The sequence below is a fragment of the Corvus hawaiiensis genome, chromosome 3 (assembly GCF_020740725.1).
Source record: "Corvus hawaiiensis isolate bCorHaw1 chromosome 3, bCorHaw1.pri.cur, whole genome shotgun sequence".
In the NCBI taxonomy this organism is placed as follows: Eukaryota; Metazoa; Chordata; class Aves; order Passeriformes; family Corvidae; genus Corvus; species Corvus hawaiiensis.
The window spans coordinates 117389755-117414567 of record NC_063215.1 but is presented as its reverse complement, the minus strand read 5'-3'; the positions used below and the strand labels follow the sequence as shown (position 1 = coordinate 117414567).

Below are 24813 nucleotides of genomic sequence, written 5' to 3'. Positions count from 1 at the left end.
GGAGGTTTTGGAGCCCTGCAGGGAGCTGCAGACTCACTGCTGGCTGACTTGTAAGGGCAGGAGAACTGCTCCAAACTCCACCTGGTAGTAGTGAGGAAGGTGCAGGATCTGCTTGGCTAAGAGGCTTTGCAGAAGACAGTTCTGGAGGGAAGGAAACCCTGGAGCAGTCAGGGCTGTGCAGGAGGCTCGGGCTGAAAGCCCTGGACCCTGCCAGTAATTAATGTAATCAATAATAGAAACAATATAAAATAGTCCAGGGTGAATACTGGCTAAGATGCTCATAATCATATAAAACGTCCTCTAGGATCTTCTGTGAACATGAGTGAGCTCAGAGAGCCTTTTACAGCCAGAGTCTCCCATAGCAATGCTGTGTCCTAACAAAATGGGAATGATCTGCAGGAACTTTAGCTTTTTACATCCAGGAGATTTTGTTTTCTTAAGGATTCTTTTCACAGATACTAACCATAACTGGTCTTAGACTTGCTCATGTTGGGCTGTGATCATGTGGCAGCTGGGATAAATAACAGAAAGAGGACATTTAGGGTATCTGACTTCCAACGTGATTAGAACTGGGAATTTTTATTTGTTTTTATTGCATCAGGACAAAATTTGCAATATCTCCCAAATTGGCTTAAAGGCTTAAAGTAGCATTTTTAAAAGCAATTGAATGTTTAGGCTTTGGCCTCCCTCTCATTTTCTGTGAGAGAATATCAAGTCAAACGTTCAGAAGCATCATAGTTCTTTAGCCAAACTCCTTGTGGGTACTTGGTAGGTTTCCCTTCCCTGTTTCTAATTTGGTTTATACCCCAGAGCCAACTGGTTTTTGCTTTTCATTCTGTGGGTGGGAAAGCTTGTGAGAAGGTATTAACAGCTATGCATCCCAGGCAAGCGATTTCTTCTCTGAACTTTCCTGGATGCGAGGAGGAAATTCTTCTCCAAATCAACAGCATGTTTTCAGGCCTTTGTTGTTGTTGTTGTTTTGTCAGGCAGATCAACATCAGGAAATCTGAGCACCTGGAGAAGGTTCAATTTCAGACTGAGCTTCAGGTCTCAGCTTGGACTCGGCAGATATTAATAACAGCTACAAATCTTTCATCAGCAGAGCTCTCCCGCGTGTTCGTAATGCCTGAAATACTGTTTATTGCTCAGGGTCTGTGCTCTGGTTGTTCCTCTCTGTGGCACACGCACAGGATGAGTGATTCCTGCCAGCTTCAGCAGCTTTCACCTCTGGTTTGTCTCTGGTTCCCAGCTGGGGTTGGTGCCCTGGATGCTGCAGCCACCAGCCTGGGTCGGGTCCGTCTGTCAGGTGTGGCCTCCAAACCCCTGCGTTGTGGTGGGGCATCAGCTGGGAGCTGCTCCTGTCAGCAACAGGAGCCTGAGCCACAAAATAAGATGGTCACGGGCAAGCTGTGGGGTCCTGGGAAAAGCCTACGAGCCACACGCTGCTGAGAGCTCCTGACCTCCTCCAAGTCATCCCACTTTCATGTCCGTAATTACTGGCTGCTCACAGGCGCCTGCTGTGATCCCACCTCTTCCCATTTGATCCAAGAGGAAGAGCTACACTTCAAAGCCCTTCTGTCTCCTCCTTTGCTGTTGAGTGTGTTTTGGGAAAGGTTTTTGTTTCTCCTGCAGCTGTTAGAGGGGAGCCAGTCCCTGGGCTCTGAGCCTCTCTTCTTACTCCTTCACTTACCAGGAGTGCCAGCCACCGCCTAAGGAACAGGCATCTCCTTTCCAGAGGCAGAGGACAGCTGAGTCTCTGTCTGACCTTGGAGGAAAGGCTGGCTGTCAAAAAGAGATGCGAAAAGGGTGAGGATATGATTTTCTCTTGGGGTGGAAAGACACTGAGGAATCTCCTGTGCCAAGGTTTAGCCAAGCTTCCTTTCCCAAAGCCAGCTGGTTTCTGTCACCCTCAGAAGCCCCCAGAGGTGTCCACTAAGAGCTTAATGGGCTTCATTGGCCACAGGTTTGGGTCAGTGTGGTAATTCCTGCAGCAATTCCCCAGCTGGGGGGAAAGGTGTGCTCCAAACACAGCAGGGAGCACATTGTTTTTTAATCAAATTGTACCTAGTGCTGATACCACAGTTTCTTCCTCCAAGAAAAGATTGGTGATCAAAACTTTAACTACATTTCCAAAATGAAATTTGATAAAATACAGGGGGGTGGGGAAGCCCACACCAGCATTCAGTTTAAAGTTCAATTCAGTGCTAAGAGTTTAGGGCTGATATTGAATTTAGCAAGGTACTAGTTAGGTTTTGGTGCTAATTATTTTAAGTATCACAGGTTCTGATTCACAAGGCAGTAATCACAGGTCGTTATTACTAACATTATTAGGTTAAGTTAAAAATTAGCTTTTAGGCTTAGAGCCTCATGTACTAATGCACTCTGAAATGAAACACCTGTGTGATGCCTTAACAGACAAGTGAGGGAAATTAAGCTCCTTAATTAAACAAGCAACAACCATGTGTGTTGTAGCTGTAGTGTGCTGTTACACTGATGAAAAATGGTATTTGCCCCTTTAGAAGGTGATTTTCCATAGCTGAGATGGGACACTGGTTGGAAAAAATGATCCCAGGTTTTGCAGAAGAGCTGGGACTTTGCTTTGAGATATTGGGGTCAGTGCCCCACATGCTTCCAGGAATAAGTTGAACCAAAAGTGATTTTGTTGGCTGGACTCTTAAATGGGCTAAAATGGGATCAGCATGTAGGGGCTTTGTGTCTTTAGGAAAACACACACAAATCCAGTCTTCTGACACAGCTTTGATGGCAGGAGACAGTACAGCAGATTTTTTCTTTCTGAGACTTTCCTATTTGGGTGCCTCTGCCACATCCTGCAGCAGCCCCGGCGTTCACTGGGGGATGAAGCAGTTCCAGCAGGATCGGCTTTTACCTCTGAGAGAGCTGTGACACCTGGGATGGATCCCCTCACCTGTGGGGCTCAGGGCCCCCTGTCTCCTCTGCCAGCTCAGGGCAGGTGATGGCCCTGCTGGTGTCTCTCCAGCTCTCCCAAGACCTTGAGACAGCACAGAAAGGTGGCTCCAAGAGGCACTTCCCTCTGGCTTTGTGCTCCACTGGTGCTTTGCCATCGACAATTCCTTTCCAGGTGCACTGAAAGGTAACAGTTTTAGTAATGTTTTAAATGGGATGGTTATTTCCATATGGACTATTCCACTTCCTTTAGCTTAGGTTATCTGTGGTACAGAAACTTGTTTAATTGGGAAGGGCTGGATATTTGCATTCCAATGGGACCCTCTAGGTATAAAATCCATTGAAAAGTATCTGCAGGCGTATTTGTGTGGGATTTGGGTCCCTTTGCATCTTGCAAAGAATCGACAGATATTTCATTCCAAGTGGGAAGGAAGTAGGATAATGTCCTCATCTCCAAGTGTAAAGTTTCTTTACAAGGAACTATGGAAAGCATAGATAATTCAATTTGCCCAACAGCATAGCCCAAAATAGGGCACAGATTCCAAGCTCTAATCCTTCCCTGCAGCCATAGGATCATCTTCCTCCTCTTGATCATAAGGAAAACCCAGGAGCTGCTTGCGCTGTTGTGCAGGAAGGCAGGACGGGGCACTGCACCACAGGGATGGATTAGGATTATGAGGGGCAGCACCTGGAGTGCGGGGGCCAGGGAAAAGCAAATGCAGCAGTCACCAAACCGGTCTGGCTGCCACAGCCCAAGGGAACACGCTCCTCCCAGCCGGCATCGGCCCACGGGGAGTTCAGCACAGAGCGGGACCGGGAGCAGGGCTCCAATTCATCTCTTGCCCTCCACACTGGGGTTTGGGTTTTCCTGCCTTTGTTCTTGGTGGGGCTGGGGGTCTTTCCTTCTGTTTTTTCAGACACATCAGGGCCTCCTGCCAGACAAAATGAGCCTGGTTCTGTAGCATGTGTTTTGGGACATGTCCATTACATCCATTTTTCTCCTCCACCTGTCCAAAATAGGGCAGGGGTTGGCTTTCTTTTTTGGAATGAGCCTGAGAAAAATAAGTGAACATGGAATCTCTTCCTTCCAAAAATTTTGTCCAGCTGAAAAGCTATCTGCATCAGCAACATGCACTCAAATTTACAAAACCAGCCGGGATTGTTCTGATAAATCTCTCAAAGATAGCCAGGACAAAAAAAGGGGGATTACTCCATCGAAATTGTAATGGGGAAATGCACAAGAACACCTACAGAATATGGAACCTCAGGAGCTACAAACTCACTGTTGCATTTTGTGTCTGGAAATACTGGCAGATCCTGGTTTACTAAGTTCTGAAAAGAAAAAGAACGAGTGGATTACTCAGTTGAGTCTCAAAGCACTTCAATGTGCTGAACAGGCCCTGTCTTTTTGGTTTTCTTTTTCTGGAGAGAGAGGGAGGGAAAGGGAGGAAGAGTTGGGGAGCTTGGCACTGGGAAATGGCTCTTTGACTCTGATTCCTCTGCTTTTGCTGCTGGGCAATTAGCTGGTTGCCAGCGGTGTATCTGGCTATAAACAGAATTCACTGCATCACCCAGGAATTGTGGGTGGTGGGAAGTTCTGCCCATGGGGCTGGGGATTAAGTGTATTGGTGCTGGAGGATAGGGTGTTCCTGCGAAGAGAGAGCCCTCGATTTAGGAATGTGCTCCTCACAAAGGTATGCCAAAGCCCTGGGGCTCCCTGCATCGAGGGTGTGATGTAAGATACAGCTCTTTGTTGAGAGCTTTTCTCCTGACATCCTTGCAAGCCAGGCAGATGTGTGGATATCTCCCAGTGGTTACTCCTGGAAGGAAACATTACTGGATGTCCTAAGGGGTAAACAGTGCTCAGAGCTGAGTTCAGAAGCGTTGTCTCTGTTTCCTCCAGCTCTGAATGCGCCGCTAACTATTTTTAGGGCAAAGCAGCCGTGTCTTATAAGCAGTGGCCAGTTTCCAGTATGGATCCCAGACCTGCAGAGGTGTCCTCTTTGGAATCCAGAGGCATGAGGAATCTGCCAAGACTTCGAGTTTCACTGCAGACCCAAAGCTCAGACCACAGTCAATGAAGGAGCTGCCACAGGGAGATGGGAATGGATGGCTTGGAAGAGCACATGGCAAGCAGTGGGCTCCATCCACAGCTCTGCTCCAAAGGCCAGCTCCTGGCCCCATCTGCTCCTTGTAGCCAGAAGAGATGAAAGCGGATGAAGGTGGCGAGCAGCCGTGCTCTGCCAGGACAAGGTGAGCACACCCTGCCCCTCCCTGTGCTGCCACCTGCCTTTCCTGGTGTCGCTCACCCTGCTCTGCACAGGGATCTTCTGTTACCTGTTAGCCAGGCGTGGAGGTGCTTTCTTCTGTAGCTTCTTTGGGCTGCCCGTGAGCTCCCTGTCTGTGATGAGGGAGATACCAAAGCCACCAGCCACCAGTGAGTCCATGATTCCCTGTATTCCCTGCTTTGGCTCATTTGCAGTGCAGGACAACTGCTGCTTATTCATCTGTGAATTGCATTTTCCATCGTGCAAGTTTCATTCATGCTTAGGATGAAAGCAGCTGCTCTTGTGTACATAATAAGGATCTTCAAATATTTATTCCTAGACTTATTAAGAGTGTTTCTTGTCATTGAGGCTGAAATTTTACCTAGGTTTAGTTTTGGACAGGTTGTTTGAAGGGATGAGGTCTTTAGTCCTAGATGGAATTGAGGGAGGAGGAGAAAAGAACGGATAGAGACAGACACACAGCAGATAGATTCTCCCCTTCTTATCCCTATATTTCTGTGCACCAGCCTAGGGTCTGACATTCCTGGTTATGTGGGAATCCTGAGTCCAAGCAATGATCCTGCTTGGCTGAGATCAATTACTTGCCCTTGGGTTTCCACATCTTCCAGGCAAATGCCCTGCTTTGAGGGAAGAGGGGCTCCTTGCTGCCTCCAAAATTCACAGCACAACTAATGTTGCATGCTCAGAAATCCTCCTAGCTGGAGTTCTGGCTTTCTACCTAATGCTATTTATATGAACATTTCCCTTCTGCTTTAACTGGGATAGGATCAAAGCACTGGGAGCAGAGAGCTGTCATTATACAGGCTAGGAATTCTGTATTCCTACCTCAGATTTCGATTCAATTTGGGGATCGTATGTGATTCCTCTGAGGCCAATTGGCTTTGGATGTCAAATCCAGAAAACAATTTTCCTGTTTTGTGTGATGTGGGCTTGCCCCAATCCTTCTGGCCTTGCCCCTCCGTTACCTGACCGGGCTGTGCTCCACCTCAGCTGCCCTTTCACCGGACTTGAGCTCAGCCTCAGTGCTTGTAAGGAACACAAAGTCCAGCCAATGCTTCTGCCTTTCAGGTTCCACCAAGAGCACTTCCAGTAGCTTTGCCAGTGAATAACAAAATCTACTTACTTCCAATAAAGCACTAATGATCTCTGCTTCAAGGGCACCTTTGATGTGATGATCTCAAAGCAAATCAATTCAGGGTTATCCCACACCCATGCTATGGATGGAAACATTGAATGCGTGGAGAAATGAATCCTAAATTCACTGGCAAACTGTGCCATAATGGATGGTGCCTTATTCTGAGGGCCCAGAGCCTGGCAGTGATGGAGGTATGAAGGATCCAAACTAGAACTGGTGTTATGGCACTTCTTTTGGAAGTTCCCCTGTAGAAAAGATACCCCAAGCAAACCTTTCCTGAAATTTGTCCCTGGACAAAGTCAGCTCCACTTGCAGGCTGTGGGCAGCAGGCTCCATGTGCACTGCTGCAAACCTGACATCAATCAGAAGGCGTTTGCAGCACTCAGCTGGAATCAGGGTAAGGAAAGGGCTGTGTGTTACTCGCTTTGTTTTGGCAAGGTCTCCTGATTTATCAGGCCATGTACAACCCCCGCACACAGGTCTCTCTCCAAGAAGCTGTGGCTGCTCCCACCAGCAGGCAGAGGTGGAAATCCAGCCTGGAGGCACCCCCTGTCCCAGCCCAGTGCTGGGGGGACTTGGCCTAGAGGTCCTTAGGAGAAGAAAGGTTACAGAGAGCTTTGGTTCTGGGGTCTCCACACTGCAGTGGGTTTTGGCTGAGGAGGCACTTCAGCCATTTCTGATGGGTTGAGTGCTCTTGTCCTGTCCTGCACCCCTGCATGCACAGGACCAGATGGCCAAAGAAGAAGGGTGGGAAGCAGGGCTGGGAATACCTAAGGTCAACACCTCATTTTTGGCGCAGTACTTGTAAACTCTGCAGGATTATGCAAGGAAAGCTTTCCCTCCCATGTCATGCTTTGTCCTGAGCACTGGTGGCAGTGGGACTTACACCTTGGAGCATATTTGGAAGTATTTAAATCCTTCACAGTTGTGACAGAGGAAGGGGAAAATGGCTTCTCTCCAACCACCCCAGGTGAGGAATATTTTCTGCAGATTGCCATAGGATGTGATGCTTCTTTAAGGCTCACACCTCCTTGAACATGTGTCTCTATCTAAGGGATGGATTTCCCTTCATGCTGACAGCCTTTCTTGCAGTGCAAGCGATGGAAAATGTAGGCAGTTCAATGGAAACAGTCCCTAAAGCTGAGCAGATTCTCCCATTTGTCCAGTTGGGCAAACACCTACATGTGACCAGAGGCTTCTGTGTCAATCTCACCCTCTTGCAGTACTGGGTTATCCTTTCATGTGAGTCATAGTTTGTATCTATACAAAGAGAAGCTTTAAACTGCCTCAAGTGAGGTATTTTTCCAGCACTTTAGCACTAATTAATCATTAAAGTGCCAAGATCAAAGGGTGGGGAACTACAATGTTGGTATGTTCTTATGATCACATTGCGGCCAGTTCCTCTCCTAAATCCTGGTATTTTGTGAGTTTCAAATCAAATCTCCCATGGAGAATGATTTGGCAACAAGATGGTGGGCTGCTTTTCCCTGCACCTTTCTGAAATGAAGGGAGCTTTGACTCCACGAGGAATGCAGGGTCAGCCCCACAATAAAAAGACCAACCATTATTTTGGACATCTTGGCACCCAAACAAGCCAGTGATTTAGGCATGGATTTTAACACCCAATCTCAGGGGTGAGAGTCCCTGTCCTGAAGATCTCAGTCAGAGCAGCAGTGAAATGGTGGGAGCCTGGAGCCTGTTCCAGGGGTAACTTAAGGCAGTTACGGGTGTAAACCTCACTGTGAGCCAGCAAGACTCACTGCTGAAGTGCTTGAGTTACTTCTGAAAGTGAAGCGTTTAAAATAATGCTGCTGCTTTTGAAAAAACGTAGCCTAAGACCATGACTTCACTGCAGCACGAACCTCGGTCCTCAATGGCTGTGGCTGCTGTCTCCTCACCGGGACAGGCAGCCCTGGCACCTGCTGATGCTTCAGCTGCAGGCAGGGGCGTGGGCATGGCAGAGGCTGTGCCTCGGCTTGCTCCGATCCTTGCACCTTCCCCAGAGGCGGCACGGGGTCCTGCCCCCTGCAGTAGCCACAGGGCTACTTTCCCTCTTTGGGGTTAACTGGTGTGAAATCTGCAGTACCCAAATGCTTGGGATCCGGGAAAAACCGGCTCTTGTGCCCATGGCTTATAAAAGATTGAGAGAGGAGCACAGGGAGTGCAAACAGGTCCTGGTGCTGGTGCCCACCCGTGCATGGGAACACCTGAGTCTGGCTGCTCTGGAGGTAAGACGGGGGTTGTGTTGCTTTTGTGGGGACTGAGCAGACCAAAGGGCTTGGTGTTTTGTGTCTGGAGCAGGAGAGACTGGGGAGCAGCAAGCCAGAGGTGAGGCTGGGATTGAAGGAGGAGCACAGCAAGACAAGCACAAGCCAGTGGCACAAGTAACGAAGAATCTGTAAAATTAGTGGCCAGTAATGGCTGTCCTAGAAGCAGACGGAATGCTTTTCTGTTTGAAATAGCATTTCTGAATAGCATTTCTGAAATGTCTTTTTTTCCATAATATGGGATGTTTGAAAAGGCCACTATTTCCCCTTTAAAAAAAAAAAAAAAAAAAAAAAAAAAATCCCTTTTTGCTCCCTTTCATTCTTTCTCTTGTGGGATGCTTGGGACTTGACAGGGTGGGCTCTTGTCCAACATTTGTTCTAACCTAGATTTTAATCTCTGCTTTTTTCCCCTTACCTTCTGCTTAGCTGGCTACTACCTCTAGAAGACATGCATATAATCTATAAAACATTTGTGTTTCCCATTTTCATTTCTATTTTCAGGAGATACTCAAGACTGCAACAAAAAGTTTTAAATTGCAATGACCATAAATGTTTTGGGCTGCCAGGGCCACCTAAGTAAATATAATTGTCAAGGGACATGCAGAGCTTTATTTCATAACCCACTGGTGGTGACAGATCAAAAGTACAGACAAAAGGAGGGAACAAACTTACACCCTGGGAACACTGGAACCTGTCAGTGATGCAGGGCAGGTTGTTGGAAGAACAAAGGTGCTGGGCAAAGTCAGATGTGGAGGGTCTTGATAACCTGTGCAGTTTATTGAAAAAAATTTTGGTAGGAAGAGTGTTTGTCTGGTGGGAAGCTGGAAACACCACTTTTCATAGGGTAAGGCAGAGCAGACCATTCCCTGCTGGGGCTTAGAACCATCTGGTTGTCACATCTGTGTGCTGCCAAGGAACACAGCCTTCCCCAGCAAGGAGGTGAAGGCTCAGGGAGAGCTGAGCTTTCCCAAGGCATGGAGCTCTGCCCTGCTGGCTCACCTGGCCCTTCTGCAGCCGGACAGGCTGACGGGGACAGGTGTTTGGGCGATTTCCATGTGTGTGCCATGCTCATGGGTGTGATTGGAGCACCACTGGCCAAACACAGAACAACAGCAGCACTCGGGCAGCCTCAGCAGTGAGCACTCAGGGGGCTTTATCCCTCTCCCTCCTCTCCAAACCCACCAAGCCACATATGTGCACACCCCACATTCTGCAGTGACTCCTTGAAGAGGACAAGGTGATGGTGAAGCCCCACCGCCCCTCTCCTTCAGGTGTGCACCACCCAGTGTAACTCATCCGCTAATCCTGTTTGATGAGCCAGAAAGAATGTTTCAAGAATGTTTCATCCCTCGGTAATTTTGTTAACCTCTCCTGGCAAGAAAAAAAAGGGCAGGTAATGAAGGTGTTTGAAAGAGTGTAAAAAACCTAGAGAGCGTTTGGGAAGGGTTTGGAGGCAGATGCAGGACTTCTTCACATGGCTCCTCACTTCATCTGGGATGTGGAAAAAAAACCCAAATAACCTCGTGGGACACTAATTCAGTCCTTGGTTTCTTTCTTGTATCAATTCTGCTAACTGTGCCTTAAATTTGGGCCAGATGCATGATGGTTTTATGATGTGGTACTGTGGGGAAGTCTGGGCTGGATCTAACAGAGGCTCTGCTAATGGGGCTGCTCCTTCAGGGACCTTGGGATACTCCAGCTATTCCCACTGTGCCTCTGTGGGAATGCCTTCAGCAGGGATGAATGGTTGGGGGTACCAGGTAGATGACTGGAGCTCTGTCAGTGTGGTGAGAACAGCAGGACACTTTCTGACGCACTGGGTTTTACAGGGCCCCTCCCCTTTTTGGCCAGAAAATGTTAGGTTTTGTTCAGGTTCATTCCTGAGTTAGTTGTGTGCTGCTGCAGGAACAACATCCATACATTGCCAGGGCACATCCTGCTCCTTGTCCCAAGGGACAAAACAGGCAAAGAGGGAACATGCTCATCCCGGGGTCTCATTCCCCCACAGCGGGGCTCGGAAGCAGCACAGTTCATGAGTCCTGTTTAGTGCTCAGCACTATCTTGCAATCAAAACCTAATCACGAGACTGTCCTGCTCCTTTCTGATCATGTCACATCCCAAAAGCTTTGTGGAGGATCAACCAAATCTCCTGTGTTTTCATTTGCTAAGCTCAGTCAAGTGATACAAAGCCCAGAGCGCTTTTTCTGCCAATCTGAATTTGCAGTGATTAAATTGCGCTGTTGTGAGGGTTAATTTTCATGGACAGATATGAATAATTATCAGTTAATATGCTTAAGAATCATAAGGAATATCTGGTAGTCTTCACAGCTACTTAGCTAACTGAAATTGGCATAATTCTTTTGAACTTAGGTGCTGTAATTCAGTGTTGTCTCTTTTTTTGCTCTCTCCTAATAATCTGCTCCCTGTCTTCACATCTTTTCTCCTCTTTATCCAGCATTTTTTTCTCAGCCCAAATTGTTTTGCTGTCACTTGTTCTTAAACCTGCCAGCTGATACAGAGATGGAGAATGTTGAGATGACTAAAAACAAGGACCCTCTGCATGTGTTTGTAGGTATAATTTAAAAACAAAATTCAAAAAAAACCCTCCTAAGGCTGTGAATTCCTCACAGTATAAAACTTCCTACCTTCATTACTACTGTCCAGGAATTTGGGGCTGTGAGTGAGCAAAGCCAGCTCAACACCAGCCTGTTGAACTACGTGTGCTTTATGTAATAAATAAATGCATTGTTTATTTTTTATATGTTTAAAATTGTTGGGGTTTGTACAGGACTAAATGACTGAATTCTACAGCTAGTGCAATGCAGGGTGGCAAATTGTGATGCAACAGTTTATGTACTGAGGACAAACCATTCCAGTGGAACACAGAGCTTGTCCATTTTTTTCTGTGCTTTTGATAAAGGCAAATAACTTGAAAAGTTCTCTGTACAAGACAGAACCACAGCAATTTCACCAAATGTACTAAAAATTAAGGGGAATACAGTCTAATATCCTCAAAGAGTGGCATAAACCCAGTAACTTGTGAGTCAGGACTGAATTAAATTCCAAGTGAGATGCAAAATCTCTTTATTAGGCAAATATATTTCTGCCTAGAATTCTTCCAGGGGAAGACATTCATTTACAGCAGAAACATTTTAAAATACAATTTACCCCCTGCTTTTATCTGTCCTGAGGCCCTGTTAGCCGAGCAGCCTCGGTGCTGATCAACTCCAGTTTATGTGCTCACAGGGGCGTCAGCCATCACTGTGTTCATGTGCCTGACGTGGGAACAGGAGAGACCATTACCCACAGCTCATTTCCTCTTTCCAGTTGCTTGGTCCTTGAATCCCTCAAGGAGGCCACCAGCAGCTCCCCTCTGTGAGGCTGACAGCCACAGCTCCCTTTGGGATGTGGCTGTGATTATACCAGCGGGGTCTCGCCTGCAGCCCTGCCCGCACAGTGCTGTAGCCCCTCCCGCTCTGTGCTGTAGCAGACGGGAGATGCTTCCTGGTTGCTTTCCAAAGCCTGGCATAGGAAGGTGTGGAGAAGGTGTATTATCAGTTCCCTGGCCATTGCAGGTGCAAAGAATTCAGCAACAATATTTGCTCTGGAGCCAAATTGCTCTCAGGCTGCCTCCGATGTTTATTCAGTTGAGGAGAATTACCCAGCTCTTGGGCTGCGCAAGTCACCGGGTAAGAATTCCCAAGCAGGGTATTTTTCTTCCTTTTATTTTATTCCCTTTTGAAACATGTGTTTAGACAAGTGACAGGCAAACCTCAAATGGTTTGGTTGCACTGTTGAATGGTACCTGAGTATTCCCTCCTCAGTCCATCCCCCTGGATGCACTCATCCTGCCTCAGTTCCTGGAAACTGGGCTGAGAGCCTCAGAAGAATAGCCTGTCTTGTGAGATTTTCATCTCCTCTTGGTGTTGGGGAGTTGAAAGACCTTGAGGCCATAGAGCTTTTGCAAATACTTTGCTCTTTGGATTTCAGATTCTGTTGCAAACCAAGAAATACCAGGAAGCATAAAATGGTAAAAAAAAGTTAAATACATATGTCTATTACTGGCCAACCCTCCAAACCTTAACATAACAGAAAGCTGTTCTTAATTCAAATTAAAAATGCAGTTTGATAACAGGAGAAGTGTTTGAATCCCCTTTTAAGCTCATTTAGACCTGGAGCTTACTGTCAGTAGCCGGCTGCCCTGGTGCCTGGGGCATGGAGCACTGCAGACGCTGTGTAGCCCCACAGAATGGGCCATGCAGGACATTTTACTGGAACAGCTCATGCTCATAGTCACAGGCTCTTTGCTGAGCTGAACAGATGCAGCTGGACAAATCCATTCGATTCCAGTGGGATTTCACATGGGTGAATCTGTGGCTGGGCTGATGGCAACATTTGCTGTACTTGGATCAATACCTTCCTGCTCTAAAATAATGACAGAGCCAGGGCTATTTACGGGAAACAGTTAACTAAGGGTAAGTGAAGGCAGTCAGGAGTCTGTCCATCCAGTTGATTACTTATTTGTCCAACCAGTGCTGCAGCTGCTCCTACCCTCTGGGCAAGGGATAACAAAGTGTTTTGGTAAAGTCTGTCCCATTTATACTATGTCATAATTTTAAAAATTATTTGGATGTGGGTTTTACTTCAGGAAGTCCTCCTAGGGACACGCTCCACCTCCGCTGGGGCAGTTCCCTCAGGTTTTGTTCCAACATGGAGGTAGGAAGGGGGTGGGAGAGGTCTGGCTCAAAACGCAGAGCTTTGGTGTGGCTCTGATCTCCACCACACACTGGCTCGGTGCTGACACACAGCAAACACCTGAGCTGAGCCAAAGCACCTAACTCAGCGTGGGAGCAGACGTTCACTGCCATAAATTAGGTAGGAATAGGGAAAACCACTGATTTCTGCCATCCAGCAGTTCATTCCTGTTCTTATTCTCCAGTTAGCAATCTATAAAAACAACTACTGCAAGACTTGACTCTTCTCTCCAGAGCCAATAACATCCCCTGTGCCAGGTGGAGCAATAACTCAAAATAGGGCAGGCCTAGGAGAGACTTAGATGGGGTTAGAAAGCAAATTCCAGAATTCCAGCTCCATTGTACCTGGTTCCTTACTGCTAAAGGCTGAGTAAGGAGAAACCCAATATTGCTGCTCTGCAGCAACACTGGAAGATTGTAATTTCCATTCCATTCGAATTTGAACATGAAAAAAAGCATTTATTTGGCTTGATAAGTTCCACGAGTCCTTCCCACCTGTTTCCATTTTAATGCAAAAATAGAAACTCTTTAGTTCATATCTTGTTTCCAAGTTGGCAGAAGTCCCTGGGTCGCTTGGTGTAACTATACTCTCTAACTTAGAGTATGATGTAGCTCTGTCTCTCTGTCTAAAGAATGAAAGAAGAACTCTTTAGGCAAAGGGGTGCAGTGGTGCAAGACTGGTAATAGATGCCATAGCTAGATTTAGGCTGGAATTAGACCCAGGTTCCCAGCTACTGTTTGGAAAGGACATCAGAAAATCTGTTTATCAGGGAAAAAAAGATTATATAAAAATTACGTTTCTGCCTAAGAAATGAATGCTTAGACCAAAAGAATGCAGGTAACCACAAAGACCCTCCCAAAAAACGTGTCCTTAGTTCAGTGTTACCGATCCAAGGGGAGCCACTGAGCTGCCCCAGCTTGAGGAGCTGCTTCATGTATAGCTTGTTAACATGGGGAAAGGTTCTTTTTTAAACTGTGGGTGATGTCAAAAATAAAAGAGCTTAGTGAATAATCCTGAATAAGGAGCAAGCATCTAAACAAAGAGGCATGGAGGAATTTACAGACAAATGCATGAACTGGCCCGTTGTAAAATGGACAGCGTTTTACTCATGGGTGCAGTGGCCACTTCCAGCCTTTCAATTATTTTTCCACCAAGTGTTAGAAGCTAAGTGCTAAAATGGATAAAAAAGAGAGATGCTAATCAGTGATGGGATTGGATCTGTCCTGAAAGTTTTGATAGGTTCGGGCTGGACATCAGAAGGAATTTCTTCACTGGCGGGGTTGGTCAACATTGGAATGGGCTGCCCAAGGAGGTGGTGGAGTCAGTGTCCCTGGAGGTGCTCAAGAAAGGACTGGACGTGGCACTCAGTGCCACAGTCTGGTTGACAAGGGTGGTGATCAAGGCTGGGCTCGATGATCTCAAAGGTCTTTTCCAACCTCAGAGATTCTGTGATAGGATGTATGATAATTCCAGCACACCTGGATTGGCTTCAGTCCTGAGAGTACTGTCCTGCAGCGGATGAAAGGCACAGCAGCAGAATGGGAAAATTCAGCTGGCCAGTCTGCAAGTCCTCACACCTCCATCACCTCCCCCCCAGGCACGTTAGACCTCCCTTTCTGTGCACAGAAACAGCTCCCAGCATGGCAGGCTGCTGATGTCACACGTGCAGTTTCTGTTGCACTGCAGGAACACTGATTGCTTTTATGCTTTGGAGTCAATGAGAAGGAAAAAAAAAAGTAAAAAAGAACTCGTTCTGCCTCAGCCCTTTGGCAGAAGAGCAATAATTTCAGTGCACACCCCCCACCAGTGCTCTGCTGGGTTACAGCAGTGGTGTTGCCTGCAATGAAACACCACAGCTGTGCTCTGCTCTGCCTGAGATGGGAATGAAATGTTCTCTCCTCCTCTTCTGTTTGCAACACAGGCAACAGGATTTTGGATTACATTACCTGAGTAGTCAACATCCAAATTATTTGTCCAGACGTAGTGCAGCAGGGCAAAGAATCCCACCCAAAAAACCTGTGGTGTTACTTCAAATATGTATCTGAGTATTTCCATGCTTGCAGCTCTCCTGTGTAGGTATCTAGTGATTCCCACTGATTATCTAACCACATGTTTTATTTTGCTCTTTAAAGAAAAAAAATTCAACACATTTTTGTGACATGTTAGATGGACTAAAATAACCCATATAATCCTGTCCTGATTGAATTTAATGCCACCATTCCCTGATTCAGGATTGGGCGCCAGTGAGAAAAAGTCCACACTGTGTGTGAAGTGGTTGGGACTGTAAGTGCAGTCCCTCTACACTGGGGTCACAGTGATCTCATTTAGTACAGAAATAATATTTTTCCATGACCTGGATGTACACTGATGGTCCAGTCCTGCACAGTACAGGCAAAGCTCCTGCTGAACTAAGAAGAGGAAAATCAGATTGAAGATTTGGGATTGCAATTGAGGTCACTGCAGCAGGATCAGTGCAGTTGGAAATATGCAGATGCTACAGTTTTTCTTTGGAAAAAGTTGTGGTCCAAACATGGTGCTCAACTCTGAAGAGTCACAGTAAGCATTGTACAGTTCCTGCAGTAAGTCTTGTCTCCCTTTCCACTGAGGCTCTCTGCAAGCCCCAGGCTCATGTTTGTGATACAATTCTGCAGTGGGTTATCTGCATGTCCAGCAAAGAGGTTCTCCAGGTGCACAGCGGAGCACGGAGCAACACCCAGAGGGGTAACGCTCAGAAACTCCTGATAACTCCACGTGGAACCACAACAGAGCCAGGGCAGACTTGAGTCACAGCACTCAGGGATGCTTCCCAAACACATGGCTTTCAAGGATGAGGCACAAGGTGAGCCTCACGTGAAATTTATCACAAGTTTGGCCCTTCCTGCAAAACCCTGGGACAGCCGACTGATGGGGAAGTGAGAACAACGCGGGGGAACAGAGCAGTGGTGGCATTTAGTGACACAAAGAAATGGCCTGGCAATGCTAACTGCCCTGTGGGGTTTCACACTGCCACGAGGGCTGATCCTCCAGGAGAACTGGATCTGTACCATGGTACAGCAAAGGGAAAAATCTCTTCAGCCAGAGTGTGCAAGCAGGACAGTTTCAGGTGAAACTACACTTCCAGTGTAGCTGAGAATTCCCTGAAAAGAGGGCAGCTGAGAGCAGCAATGGGTATTCCCTAGGCACCCCAAGCCAAACCCACCTCTCAGGTCTCCTGAAATAGGACATCCAGGACAGATTCTGTGGGTTTGGCTGGTGAACTTAGGGAATTCAGAGCAAAAGGTGTGCAGTTCACCTATAAACAGAAGAGATTCTGTATCTGGCAATAAAAGGCTCTGCTGTAGCTGAGTCTTTCTTACCAACCCATGTTCCATGGTCTGCACAACCAACAGGGACAGACTGCGAGTTATTAAAAATAATAAACAAATGACATATCCCTGGCTGGGGAATGAAATACTTGACACACCAGATGGGCCTTCTTATCACTGATTTCTCCTGCTTACCCACTCAGTATTGATAACATGCTCAGAGGAGTTCAGAGAGTCGTGCCAACAAACTCAAGTGCCTAAGAACTGTCTGCAACAAGGCTTCATGATAAGAGAGGAGAAAAGAAAGTTCTTTCCTGCAGTTACAAGGAGTTAAAGGCTGTCTTTTTGGAGGATGGGTATAAATCTCTGGATGTTCAGAGTCACTGGAGGTCACTGGTGGGTCCCCTCAAAGCCTTGGCTGGTGCCTGCCACGTCTTTGTGTGAGAGAGGTTTCATGCATTACTTAGAACTGAGTTGTTGTAGAAATACTAATTTGATAGTGTTCAGACATATTCATAAATAGTCTGGTAAAAAGGATGAACAGAGAGAAGAGAAATTTTGCAGATGATGCAAATCTGGCCACAAAGCACTGCTGAAAGGGTTCACGATCCCGAGTGGCTGGGCAGTGAAATGGCTGATGCAGGGCAGTGTCAACAAAGGCAGAGCACGTGCAGAAAACTCACTCTCACTGTACTTCCACACAGATGAGCCCTAAAAATAACACTGAGCAAAGAGAGCAGGGAGGCCTCTGCAAATATCATTGAGAGTCCATCAGAAGAGACAACTATCACGTTAGGAATGAGCTGGCAAAGAGGCAGGAACAAATCAGAAAACATCATTACAGCACTCCTCGGTGAAACTGCATCTCCATGGTAGTGTGTTTTCTGGCCATGGAACTCCAGGAGAGTTGGGCTGAACTGGAAAGCACAGGAAGGAAAGCATTCAGGATGAGGAGAGATGGGCAACAGCTTCCACAAAGATGGAAAAATAAGCAGATGAGGAGCCTTCAGGGTGGAAAGGGGTGACAGGAGCAGGAGGTTCAGTAAAGGTCTGTCAGATCATGACTGACACAGAAAAAAGCAAATAGGAACTGGCTGTTCACTGGTTCTCCTAAGAATTAGAGGGACCTGGTGGTGCTGTCACACAAGAAGGTTTAAACCAACAGAAGGAAGCACTTTTTCATACAAAGCATAATTAAACCATAGAACTCATTGCCACAGGATGTTGCAGAGGCCAAAAGTTATAAATGGCCTGAGAAAGGGATCAAAAATATTTGAGGAGGATAGATCCATGGGTGGCTGTTAAAACACACTGGTCGGGAGGCAGCCTCTGCTTTGGGAAGTCCATAAACCACGGATTGCCTGGAGCGAGGGTGCAGCAGGGGAGGGACTGATTCTGCATCACCTGCATCGCCTCCTGGCTATGCTGGGAGATGGGATACTGGGAGATGGGATACTGGCCCATGTGGCCTTCTGCTGTGACACTGGTCAGGTCCCAGCTCTGCTGTCTCTTCTTACCTTAATTAAAAAAACCCCAAAAAGCAACAAAAACACAACCTAAAACATCAGAGGGGGGAGAAACAGCCCCAGCCCTCCACACAGTGTTAGTAGGCAGCCTGATAGTTGTTTTATTTTCTTTAGAGTGGACTTTGTGTTGCAAGTGGCAGGAAGCCATGAACCACAAAAATAAAATAATTCTAACTCTAGTGCTAAGTAAGGAAAACAAAGATGGCTCAGCAATTAGCAGCATTATATATGTTGGTACTAAGTAACAACAGATGTCAGGACTTGAGCCCTTTGCATTCCTCGCAATCCTTCGGAAACCAAAGCCTTTTGACGTCGCTATACATTATTGCAGTTATTTTGGGGCTGGGAGAGCAGCAAAGGCTCTTTGAATGCTGAAATATGTAGGTTGCTAGGACTGGTTGGGTCTTACCTGCATGTCCCTCCCCATCCTGTGTCCCTTTGCTGCCTTCCCAGGCTGGTGTGTGCTGTAAACCCTGCTCTGTAAAGACATGCGCTGGCCATGAGTCATTAGCAAGCATGCGAAGCTAATTGGCAAAATACTCATAAAAGATTTTGAAGGTGGGTTAATTACAATTCATTACACTGTAAACTGTCCCCAGGCTATTATTAAAAAATGCAGGAGTTTCAAGGTCCAGTATTTTATGATTCATTTTGCCATGCAGTGAAAAACAGACTCTATATCAAACTACATTCATTATAGTTAAGACCACAGAATCTTTATTGGTTTTCCCAACATTCCCTCCTTGTTATATGCATTCATATGGACTGCACATTTCTAGCAATTGGCAAGAAAGCATGAAATAAAATTTATTATATTTTCTTACCTTCGATTCGGTGCAACCTCAAGAACTGCCCGTTCTCGTTGCTCTACCTCTTCCCAACTCCATTTGAGCTGATAGGATGGGACATTGAAAACAAACAGAGAAATGACTTGGAACAACTGTGCCACACTGATGATTTAGTGGGATGAACCTGGATGCTGCATGTGCACACAGGAACTTCTGCTCCAAAAGGATACTGGTAATGAAACAGAAATAGTTTCCCCTTGTAGTAAAATAGATAATTTTAAAAAAATTCGGAATAGACGCATTTTTGCCTATCGCTGGTATTTCCAGATGGAGGCTCTTGTAGCTAAGCCCGGGATGCACCTTCAGAGAGACAAAGGTGCCACTTTACTCACATGAGTGATACTCTCACATGCTCTGCTAGATCTTTGTCTCCTCAGAGCCAAATTCTCCAGCTTATAAAAGAAGATAACAGAGCCTTTGACTCTCTTTGCTGATGCCAGGACTGTCAAATACCAGTGAGTAGTTTGGTATAATTCTCAATACTGCTGTGTTGAGAAAACTTTAATAGAGGACCCAGCTGTGACCCCTGTGGGAGCAAAGCCAAGCGCTGCTCATCAGTGCTACCTTTGTGCCCTTCCCCGGGGTGCTCCTTATCTCCTTGTGCTGGCTGGCACTTGGGCTCTCCTTTGAGGCTTTAATGGTGCCATTCAGCCAGGCTTTGCTGAGCTCTGCTTCTGCAAATCCCAGGGACTCTCTCCTGGGCCAGTCCTGCCTGTGTGTGACTGCACCCAGTCCTGCTCCGCAGGTATAAATATGTCCCTCAGAGAGCCGTTGTGGGCATTCACGGCTCAGCCGAGCTAATTTTGGGGTTAACACATAAACATATCATTATTGCAAGGTAAATGATGGAGGGAGCCAGGGACTACGGCTCTCCCCCATGAAAAATGTTGATGACATGGATGGATTTGGTTCTTTCAGTTAATATTTCACTTTTCAACTTTTTTGAGGTGATGGGGAGAGGGGGAATACTGAAGAAATTTCTCACTCAGGCAATCATTGAATTGCTGGTCTTCGTTTTTACTTGTTGAAACCTCTAAATCTTTCAATGCAACTGGACATTTTTGGAGGCAGTGTTTTTTATTCAATTGAAAAATGCCTTCTCCATTACGAAAGAATATTAATAGCAAAAACCAATCCAAACCCTTTCAGCTTGAAATTGGCCACGTGAGAATACCAGTTTGTTCTGGTAAGACTCCATAATGGATTTATTGCAGCGTGCAATGGTTTTGTTTGCATTAATGTAGTGTGAAGTGATAAATATCTTGGGTTGGTTCTTTTGTTTGAGGTTTTCTCTGGGAAGCCGAATTTTCTTAAATGACAGTGTCAGAACGGCCATATTTATAGGGACCAGGACTCTGGTTCCCAGCAGAGACATGCAGAGAAGAGAGAAAACTGACCTGAGCACTTATGATACTTTCCCTGGGTGTTTTGCCAGGCTCCACATCTGCTCTGTCACCCCGGGGCTGATCCCTTATCAATGATGGAGTCACTGGAAACTGCGACATGGGGAATGGAGCTCGAGGGGTCATCTGTGCCGTTTTTCTAGCAGGGGATGCAGCATGTGGATGTGTCTCTTGCTTCCCCTCCTGAAATGGTCTGGTAGTGACCAAGAACTGGGCAAGTCCCAGAAGGTTTTCCCAGCCCAGCAGCCAGAGCTCGGCTGGGTTTTCAAAGCTGGTGGGCGTTGGGAGCAAAGAACTTGGAAATCAGAGTTCAGTGTCAGTGATATTTATGGGTACTGACTAATCTCTGTGCCGGGGACCTAACAACTATATCCAAAAACATTAGCAAATATTCTTTTGCCTTGTTTTGCTTTGGTAAGAATTATGGCTGTTCCTGTTGCCATCTCACCTGGAAGCAGCACATGGAGCAACTCTGGCAGCTTCACTTCATGACATTTAGCAATGTCAGTGCTGTCATTGGGCAGATGGACCAGTGACTGAAATGGAAACAAAGGAGGAACAAATGAGTGACCAAAATTTTCCAAACTCTCCCAGATATTTGTTTCTAGTGGTAGAGATATTTTGCAAGTGGCAGGTGTCAGTATTAAGTACTGAATTCTTCATTCTCCCTTTGGTCTCATTATAAACATGGTATTTGTTTTCAAACTAGGCTGACCTTTTTCATCACTCCTTTTTAGGGTCATTCCTCTGTAAGGCCCACAGATGCTGAATTTGGACTGGACCTTTTAGCCGCAACAGAATATATAATATAGTATATAGTATATAATATGCAAAGCTCCAAAATTCCAGAGGCTCCATTAAAAATATTGTGCAGAAATCAGGATTTTTGCCATTGGCTTGATTGGCTCCAAAATTATACCCTTGCTGCTCCTTGGAAGTCATCTTTGATTTGGAAATCATCTTGACAAGTGCTGTGATCCGTTGCTCTCCAAGGAGATTCCTGCTACTTCACTGTTTTGACGAGGCTGTAAATAAGAGAAGAGCTTTACTCATCCAGTGCTCCTCTGGTCCCAGCTCAACTCAGAGTCCTCAGGAATGGACAACAGCAAAATGTTAATCAAATTCCTTTGAGTCTCAAAACAAATGTTGACTAGAGCTTCTCCAAGGCTGCAGAAAACTCTCCATGGGAAACCGTCAACATTTCTATTTAACATATTGTCTCAACATTTGGCATCTGTGAATTAACTGGTGAAGTGTTCAGGAAAAGAAAATTTTTTAGATCTTAAGAATATATATCTATGTGAGTTTATGCACATAAAATGTAAACATCCTCCTATCTAGAACAGACATAACACCTATATACGGTTTTCCTTGCCAACTATGTGTGTGTATGTGTGATATTTATATGTGACAGGAGGAAAGTTTTCAGCCAGCTCCAGCTGTGAGCCCATCACCTTGAAGGCAGAGTTGGTTTTTGCTTGTTTGTTTAACAAAGCCCATTTTGACAATGGGCTCTCCTCGCCGGGAGCTGGATACCCCAAAATCTGCTCTGAGATGTTCTGCCTTTGGGATTGGCCATCCCCATTGGTGCTTCCTGTCACTACCATCACTTAAAGCCTCTGGACTTTTCCATGCAGGTGTTTAGGGAGAGAGCTGGGCCCACCTGGCCATCTGTGGCAAAAATCCTGTTGGCTTCAGCAAACCTGGGTTTCACTCCCAGTCCCTGAAAGATTTTTACAGGTATGCAAATAACACCCTGTCCATATCCCTCAGTCAAAGCCTCCCCCCTTTTGCACTGTCCGTGGTATTAATCTCCAGTTCTTTAAATCTTTGCTCTTATTCCAGGCCCAGTGGAAGGACCCCCCTACTCTGTTTCCATTGAAATTCATCCAGGTTGGTGGAAGCACCTCACTGAAGGTCCCTCAAGTAGAGTGCTTCTTCCAGTAAATTCAAAGGGATAAGACATCTCACAATTGGCTTTTACAACCTTACGAAAAGTCTGGCTCAAAGCTGCTGAGCTTTGAGATGTGCAGCACTTCCCCTCAGCAAGCCAAACCCTGTGACTCAGAGCAGGGAGAAATGTCAGAAATGGTTGCACACACGAGGCACCACTGTCCAGCCCTGTGTGACAGCACAGCTGCCACTTTTGGAGCCAACAGCTTGCCAGCAGAGATGCCATCTTTGTCATCTTTGACAACCTTGATGAGATCACTGCCATGAAGGCACCTGGAGCCCTTCAATGAATTCAGGTGCCCGGTGTGACCCTTCCCATTGAGGAGATGGAGCGGCAACACTGGATTTGCTCACCACATTTACATCACGATGAGCACCTCCAGGCAGGACTATCTCTTACAGCGTGTCTATACAATGTCTGATAGAAGGCCCTTGCCTCAGCTCAACCTCTGGGTTGGAGGCAAATAGCAGTGCTTGGCAGGCTGCAGATTTCCAGCTAGAAATCTAACACCAAATAGTTCTCATTCTCTCCTGCTCTTGGCACTTGGCCCTATTCAGGATGATTTTGTTTTGGTTTGTTCTTTTAAAGAAGGTACAAGAGCAGATCCTGAGGGCCTTCTATCTCTGATTCCCATTACAGTTTACATTTCACTCACTGGCAGACTGTCTCAGAAGTGTCCCAGGGTTTCCCCTTCAGATTTTAAAGCAGCAGAAAGCAAGACAGCATGACCTCTCTCTGGTCCTGGAGCTGCAGCTGCGATCAGAAGCTTTATGACAAAGTTCAGCTGGAAGAGCAAAGGAGAGGAGAAAAAAAAACCAAAACGCAAACCAAAACAGGGGAATGCCATCAAAGTCTTTCAAAGTCAGAAATTCATTTTACCTTTGTCAATGGCTGTGGTTTTCAAGGATAAAGATCAAAGGGCTGACCATGGGCAGAGCTCTGACGAACGCCGAGCTCAGCCTGTGGAAGCCTGGCATTAGTGCCACAGTTAGACTGTGTCTAGACGAGCACGGGGTGCTCGTGCCAGCTTTGGCAAACACGGCACCTGAGCGCTTGCATCAGAGCTGGAGCACAAAGACTGAGGCATCCAAATTGCAGAGAGGAGAGAGCAATCAGACTCCAGCACAGTGGAACTGGAGAAAGGAAGTTTAGGGAAGAAAATGCAACAACCAACCAAAAAGAAATAAAGCCCAAAAAACCAACCCATAAAAAACCCACTCCCAGAAAGACAGCTGAGATGCACCCCCATCTTCCAGGTTTTTGCATTGTAATTAACGTACACAGAAAGTTTAGATAACTGGGGTAAAGTAATGCCAAATTTTTATCAATTCAGATGAGTTGGCTTCATATTCCTCCAGCCCTTTCATGTGGAAATGAGACTGCATTTGATGGGGCCAAGCCCATGTTTGAAATAGCTCAGCTGGGATGTGCTTGTGGTGAGGGTTCAGGTGCCTGTGCAGAGAATCCTACAGCTGGATCCTTCCTGGGGGCAGAGAGTGCCTCCAGCTTCCTGCCTTTTCCTCCTAGGGAGGACAGAAAGCTCTTGCTCCATGGGATAATCACACACCAAGTGCGAGCTGACGGACTGTGCAAGGGACAAGGCGGGTTTGGCTGCTGAGGGGCCCCGGCCCTCAGGGTCCCCATGTTCCTCCACATTCTCTTGCACAGATCCCTAAAGATACCCCGCTGTCCTGTGCCCAAGGAGGAGGCGGGTAAGTAGGGCAGTGCACACACAGGTTCAGTAGCTCGTGTTACTACACCTGGGGCCTGCATGTGCCTGCTCCAGGGCTGCAGGCTCGGACACAGGAGAGAGGAGCCACAGCACCAATCCCTGCCTGTGGAACCCTGTGCCTGGCTGAGCCTGAGGCTGCCACACAGGATGGGCACAGGGATGAGCTCTAGAACCACTGCGTGCTGCTGGACAGCCCCACCACCAGAGCATCTCAAAGCTCCCCAGGTCCTTTAAACCAACCATTTCTCCTCACAGTTACTCTGGCTTCCACCAGCCACAACAAGTTCAAAAGAAACTGCAGTTTGATGTGGGCAAACATGATCCCCAATGGATGAAGAGAGACCAGAAGAAATATTTTCATAAAGCAGCTGGTTTCAGCTGTGCTTCACACCAGGTAGTGCTGCCCATTGACAGGAATACGGTGTAGGACTTGCTGGAAACAATGAGCTCAGAGACCGGTCATAGGTATTCTCAGTTCTGCTCCTGACTCACCTGCATGGCCTCGGGTGAGCTACTCGCAGATTTGTGCCTTAGTTTACCCATTGGCAGTGGCAGAGATAGTAACAGTCTCACAGAGTGGTGAGAGAATTAATTAATATTTGGGAAACAGTTTGTGCCTTGACGTCTTTGTGCCTTTGCTTACCCATCAGTAACATCAGAGATAATAACTGTCTC

At 46.6% G+C, this 24813-nt stretch overlaps 1 protein-coding gene and 1 long non-coding RNA gene across 6 annotated transcripts in view; one reads left to right on the top strand and one right to left on the bottom strand.

Moving 5' to 3' along the window:
* Positions 1-24813, top strand: part of BMP2 (bone morphogenetic protein 2) — a 203634-nt gene that overhangs the window by 134806 nt on the left and 44015 nt on the right. The window lies entirely within an intron of this gene.
* LOC125323066 overlaps positions 20807-24813 on the bottom strand; it is a 31438-nt gene continuing 27431 nt past the window's right edge. Inside the window, exons 5-6 of the long non-coding RNA XR_007202350.1 lie at positions 21372-21477; positions 20807-20988 (exon numbers count right to left, since the gene is read on the bottom strand). This is a non-coding gene — a long non-coding RNA (uncharacterized LOC125323066). The remainder of the gene's footprint in view (positions 20989-21371; positions 21478-24813) is intronic.